Below are 6,832 nucleotides of genomic sequence, written 5' to 3'. Positions count from 1 at the left end.
GGGAGAGGCGGGCGCTCCGATTGGCGGTCGGGTGGGACCTCTCGCTCCCTGCCGTGATCGCTGCCATGGTGGGGAGCGAGGGGTCGTGGAAGGAGGACGATGAGCGGGGTCGGGAGGTAACCGACCCCGCTCGCATCGAGAGGAGGAGGGCGAGGCGCGCCGGGGGTCGGCGGCTGGCCGCCGCCCTGGCCGCGGGGGGACCTGATGCCCCCTGAGCCCTCCCTCCTCTCGGCCGGTCGCTGGGCGACCGGCGCGACGCGGCGACCCCGCACGATTGGCGACGACGGGCCCTTGGGCTCGCCTGCCTGTTGCGGGGTCGCCGGGCATGCGGGGGTGTATTGACACCCCTGCCCAGAAGTGCCCGCGCTGATGCCGCTGCCGGGGGGGGGCGTTAGTTCCTCCCGGCGGTGTGCTTTCTTATTCCCTGTGTGGCGGGGAACAGAATACGCCCACGGTAATCCCTGCCTGTCGTAAGAGGCAACTAAAAGGGACCGTTGGGATCGCGGGACTGTGGCACCTGCGGTCCGGCGGGGGGGGGGGAGCTCGCCGCTTCCCCCACCACAGAGAGGGCACTCCGCCGCCAACTGGCGGAGCCGGCGCTGGGGAGGTACCGGTTGTGTTCGCAAGAGATCCCGGTGACTCCCCGCATAGCGCCGAGCCCGGCCACCGTGAGGGTTTAGTGGGTATTCCCCCTGGGCTTCGCCCTATTGGGGGTGAGTCCCACATTACCCCCGCCCACCCCTCCCACATTGGTGGATGGCGGGGGTGTGCGTAAATGCATTCCCTCACGTAAAAAAAAAAAAATAAATAAATGGGAACCATGTCGATGGGTTCGGGAGGTGAGGAAGAAACGGTGTTTCTGGTTGACAGTAGAAGGAACCTTGGAGGTAAATCAGACAAATCAGGCGGTGACAGGACAGGAGGCAGCAATGAGGAAAGAAGGGACAACTATAAGGGACGGACATTTGCCATAAAACTGATGGAGAGGACAATATGTAAAGAGGCAGGAACACATTTATTCGATATCTTTTTCAGAAGAGCCTTGAAATGAATGATGAAAATCAATATAGCTAGATGGGGCGTCAAAGGGGGAGGTGTGGTTGTCACCTCCAGATGCAAAGCCACCATAAAATTAATTAAAGAAGAATTGGGAAAAAGACAGTAGTGGAGAGGCTGGGAGTTTTTTATGTGCGAGTCTAAAGAGCTGGAAAGAAGGGCTATGGTTACTATCTGGTGTAGCCAGGATACAATCACGTTTGATAATCTGAGGGATGCAATCATTTTGGAACACCCTGACCTTATGTCGGAGAGTTAGACTTTGGTTAAGGAAGCGGGTCCGGAGGTGAGAGGACGGGAGTTTACCATAAAAATCAAGCAAAAGGCAACGGGGCAGTTAAGGAAATCTAATGGGAGATTTTGTTTATGTGGAGGTGTGATAAGTTGTAGGGAAGTGTAAGGTAGTATGTAAGGAGAAACGAGGGTTGTCGGAAATGTAAAGTAGACGATATATAATAAAATAAAATAAGATATAAAAAGCAAATAGATATATGGTAATGAGATAATAGAAAGATATAACTAATTATACGTAGCACGGGAGAAGAGGTGTATATTTAGGGAGATGTAATTAAGTAAAAAAGTATAAGTATAGTATTGGTACACAAAGAGATATAAAAGTGAAAAGTTAAGAAGTACACAGAAGTATAGAAAACGTAGGGATAACAAGAAGCGTTAAGATTAAGTAAGTAAATATCTAAGATAGGAATGTAATAAGAGGTCAAGTCAGTTAATATAGGCAAAAAGAAAGGATATAAAGGAAAATAGAAAAGAAAAAAAAACACTAAGGAGAGTGGTTAATAATTAAGGAATACAATGTAATAGGTTAAATAGAAACTAAACAAATATATGAAGTATCCAAGGAAGAGGGAAGAATTTGGAAAAATGTAATAAATTAGATATCTTGGAGTATTGAACTGATACATTAATATTCCTTGTTCACTGTTGGCAATAATTAGACCTTAAAAATATAAGTATGAAACGAGTCAGGAGAGTAAATATGGGAGGAAGATTCGGGAGGTGGGAATCATGGATAAATTGAAATAATATAAGGAGAGGGGGGAAGGGGCTGATAAAGGAGAAATAGAATTATATAAATAAGTATTCAAACAAAAAGGTGGAAAGTAATAGGGAAGGGAGGAGTGAAGAAAGGAAGGAACGGTAGGGGAGCTGGAGGTAGAGAATATGGGGAGGATCGGGTTAGGGGAGAATAAAAGTAGGGTGGGATGGCAATGGGAAATTGAAAATTTAGGGATATAATAATATAGAGAATAAGAAACAAAATATAAGTTTGGCAGGATATTAGAATTAATGTGGAGATAACATTGGATGGGGGGGGGGGGTAAAACTGGATATAGTGGGAGGGCATAGGAATAATAAGATTTAACAAGATAATTGTACGCAAGAATATTGAGGGGAATAAGTAAGGGATATGAGTAATGAGGTTGGGGAAGGGTTTAAGTGAGAAGGAGACACGAGGGCTGGAAGGGTCGCGTCCGGGCACGTCGCCTGGGCGGGAACTCCGATGGAGCTGATGTTCCACCAACACCCAGGTGATCTTGCTCGTCCGGTGCGGGAAATTTCGGCGAAATTGGGGACCCGACAGGCTCAAAGTCCACTCACCGCACCTCCATGTGGGGTCCCTGGGCCTCCGCCCCAGTAGTTGGATATCGCTTCTGCGAATTCCAATGTGCTGGGCGCGGAGGGCGAACGCGGTGAGTTGGCAACTGACTGGAAAACGGCGACGACAGGGCAAGTCGGGAGTGGGTTGGCCCGCCCGCAAGGGCCAAAAAATGACTATGGAAAGGACAACGAAAGGTACAAACGTTTACGGTGCAGGGGGATTCGGATCCCCCAGTACCGGCGCGGCGGGTGGTGGCCGACCGGGCCCTCCCGCGTTATTATCCATCGACCGGGAGAGCACTGTGGTAGACCGCCAGGCCACAGTGTTCAGCACTATTACTGGTGAAGAGACGTCAGAGGCGGGCACATCGTCTGCCCCGGCGCCTGGTGGGTGGAGCGGCGTCCACGACGCGGCTCCGGGGCCGTCTGGGTCGACGGGTGTGCCGTGGGAGCTGTTGCCGATTGTTCGGCTGCGGCGCCACCCGAGCGGCCTGAGCCGTTGGCCCAGCACGGCGAGCATCGACGCATGCGTGACGCTCAGCGACGGCGATTCGGATTCGTCGTCGACGGTTTCCGCGGCGTCGGTCCGCTCAGACGCTATCGGGCGTGGCGCGGCGACGGGCCGCAAGCGGGGACGCCCCCCGACGACAGGCAAGTCCATGGGCCTGGCGGAGGCCAAGAAGCGACTCCTGGAGCTCACGCTCCAAGAGCGTCAGCTTCAATTAGAGGCGGCGGTAGAAGATACGGCGGTGCACCCGCGACCGGTGCACAAGTCGTGCAAGCCGCTGCCTCCCGAGGCCGAGCTTGCCGCAGAGATGCGGCAAGCTCCAACGGCGGACCTGCGGGCGGTGATCTAAGAAAAGGTTGCCATCGTCCAGAAGGTTGCGGAGTCAAGCCGCAACCTATAGGGGACGTTCGTCCGCTGCCTGCAGGAGGCGCCATTACACATTAAGTATACGGCTGCCAAGCAGGCTAAGCGAACGACGGGCTCCGAGCGGGAGGTCGAGCTCGAGCGCGACCACAGGGAGCTCCGCGCTCGACTCGCGGCCGCGGAGGCGCTGTCGCGCGTGCGCGACGACAGGGCGGCGTCGGGGCCGGCCACGCTGCCTGGCTCGAGCCGACCCCGGCGGTCCGCCTCCGCCCGCGCCCCCGCCAGCGCCATTGCCGCTGAGCCGGCGCCGTTTCCGGCCCCGCCCTCGACCCCGCGAGGCGCGGCTGGGGCGTCCCCCTGCGTGCCCAGCGAGATGCCGGCCGCGGTGCGCGCGCTCACCGTGGCCGACGTCGAGGGGGTTCTGGAGGGGCGCGTGGTGCGCCTCTTCACGGACTTCGAGGCGCGCATTATGGCCTGCCTCGACGGCCTGGGGGCCGACGCCGGCCGGGAGAGCCGGCGACGGACGGACGCACCCGCCGCGGCGAGTCCGCGGGTCCGGGCAGCGGCGGAGCCGGCGCCGCGGCGCGGACGCGCCGTTGCGTCGGACGCCCCTCGCGCTCGCTCGTGTTCTCGGCCGACCGTTGCCGATGGTGGCGTTCGCGCGGCGCGGGCGGCGGGGAGGCCGGGGGCGGCGGCAAGAAGAATAGGCGGACGAGGAGGAAGAGCCTCCGGCGCCGGCCGTGGTGGGGCCGCCTGCGCCTTCGCCTGCGCGGCCGAGGACGGGGGCGCCCGGTGACGCGCCGCCTGGCCCGGACCATCCGGACAAGTGGTCCGAGGTGATCGGTCGCCGGGAGCGGCGGAAGAAGAGGGCCGCGGCTGCTGCTGCGCCAGTGCCTCCTAAGGCGGCGGGCGCAGCCCCGCAGCGGCCGAAGCCCTCAGGAAAGCCCGGGGGGGCCGTCGCCCCCCGCGCGTGCCGACACGTGCAGCGTTCGCCCTTACCGTGGCCCCGGGCAGCCAGACGGCGTATTCCGACGTCATGCGTCGGGCTGTGGCCGGGGTCCAACTGGCGAAGGTCGGGATTACCAATCCGCCGAAACGCGTCCGGCCTTGGCACCGTGTGGGTGCGCTGCTCCCTAGCGGCCGCGGGGCGGCTAACGACGGCCGGCCGCATCCTGGTTGGCTGGCCATCGGCCAGAGTGGAGGCGCTCCCGGCCCGGCCCGGCCCCCCCTCAGGTGCTACCACTGCCTGGAAGAAGGGCACGTCCGCCAAAAGTGTCCGTGTGATGCGGACCGTGGCGGACGGTGCTACGGCTGCGGTGGCGAGCGGTATATGGTCCGGGACTGCGCAGCGGCCCCTAAGTGCCCGGTCTGCGCCGACCTGGGTCGGCCGGCGGACCACAGGCTGGGCAGCAAGGGCTGCGCGCCTCCGCCGTCCCGGCGGGGCCGAAGGGGGCGTGACGCGGCGGCGGCGACGGCGCCGACGCAGCGGGGGGTGAGCCGGCCGACTAGCTCGGCTGGAGACCCGTCTCCGACGCCGTTGCCGTCGGCGGCAGAGGAAGGAGGATCCGGCCGGGGGGAGGCCATGACTACGGACTAACATTCCCCCCTATGGTCCGGATCCTACACGCCAACCTCAACCACGCGGCACGGGCGCAGGACTTGTTTGTCCATAGCCTGGCCGAGTTGGGGGTTTGCCTGGCCATCGCCGCCGAGCCGTACCGCGTCCTTGACCGCCCCGATTGGGCGGGGGACGCGCTGGGCTCCGTGGCGGTGGTCGGCGACGAGGCCGCGCCCCTGAGCGTTTTCACGCGCGGGTGCGGCTTCCACGTACCGGCCGATATGCCTCCTCGACGAGGTGGGCAAGCTCTTCGAGCGCGTGCTCGCTGCCCGCCTGTCGAGGGGCATGTCCGACGGTGGTCCCGGTTTGGCGGACTGCCAATACGGTTTCCGCAGGGGACGGTATACGCTAGACGCGATAGACCACGTGCGTTCCCTCGCGGACCAGGCAGTTTCCCGCGGTGGTGTGGCGTTGGCGATCAGTTTAGATATCGCCAACGCCTTAACACTATCCGCTGGGACACGATCCGGGAGGCGCTCCGAGAACACGGGGTGCCTCCGTATCTCCGGATCGTGCTGCGGAACTACCTGTCGGACAGGGTGATCGAGTACCCCGGCCGGGGTGGCAGAATCGTGCGGCGGAGAGTCAACCGAGGCGTGCCCCAGGGGTCCGTTCTTGGACCCCTACTGTGGAACGTGTGGTACGACTCGGTGTTGCGCGGGCTCCTCCCGCCCGGTGTGCGTGTCGTCTGCTATGCGGACGACACGCTGATCGTCGCGGTCGGGTGAGAGTGGACGAGGACCATCCGCATTGCGGAGGTGGCGGTGGCACTCATCGTCGCCAGGATCCGGGACCAGGGGTTGCAGATCTCGTCGCCAAAGACGGAGGTAGTCATGTTTCGTGGACTGCCTCTGTCGCGGCGGGTCCCCCAGGCCTGGGTCCGAGTAGGAGACGCCTGTGTCCGGGTCGAGGGACGTATGAAGTACGTCGGCCTCGACCTGGACAGCCGCTGGCGCTTCGAAGGACACTTCGACCGTCTGGTCCCGCGGATTGAGGGCATCGCGACCCTGTTGGGTCGTCTGATGTCCAATCTCGGGGGGCCGGAGGAGAGGCTCCGTCGCCTCTACATGGGGGTGGTGGGAGCGATTGCCCTACACGGTTCACCCGTGTGGGCCCGCGACCTGATGGCCCGCCGGCGGGGCCGGTAGCTACTGCGGCGCATTCAGCGCCGCATGGCCATCAGGATCGCGAGGGGGTACCGCACCATCTCCCACGAGGCGGCGGCTGTCCTGGCAGGGGGCGTGCCCTTTGATTTCCAGGCGGAGGCTGACGCCGATCTCTATCGGTGTCTGCAGGGCCTCCGCCGGAACGGGGTCGACCCGCCGGACGACGCAGTCGAGGTGATGAAGCGCCAGTGCCGGCGGCTCGCTCGCGAAAAGTGGCGGCGCCAGCTGTATGACAGCGGCGCCGCCCAGCAGCAAGCCGTGGGCGCGGTCCTGCCCGTCCTTGATGGATGGCTGGACCGTCGGCACGGCAGGCTATCCTACCGGCTCACGCAGGTGCTCACCGGGCACGGATGCTTCGGGGGTACCTGCAGAGGGTTGGAGCCGAGGCGACGGCAGAGTGCCACCAGTGCAGCGCGGAGGTTGACTCCGCGGAGCACGTGTTGAAGGAGTGCCCGGTCTTTGCCAGGGAGAGGCGGGCGCTCCGTTTAGAGATAGGGGGAG

The sequence above is a fragment of the Dufourea novaeangliae genome, unplaced genomic scaffold (genome assembly GCF_001272555.1).
Source record: "Dufourea novaeangliae isolate 0120121106 unplaced genomic scaffold, ASM127255v1 scaffold231, whole genome shotgun sequence".
NCBI lineage: Eukaryota > Metazoa > Arthropoda > Insecta > Hymenoptera > Halictidae > Dufourea > Dufourea novaeangliae.
Note: the sequence above shows the minus strand (reverse complement) of the source record.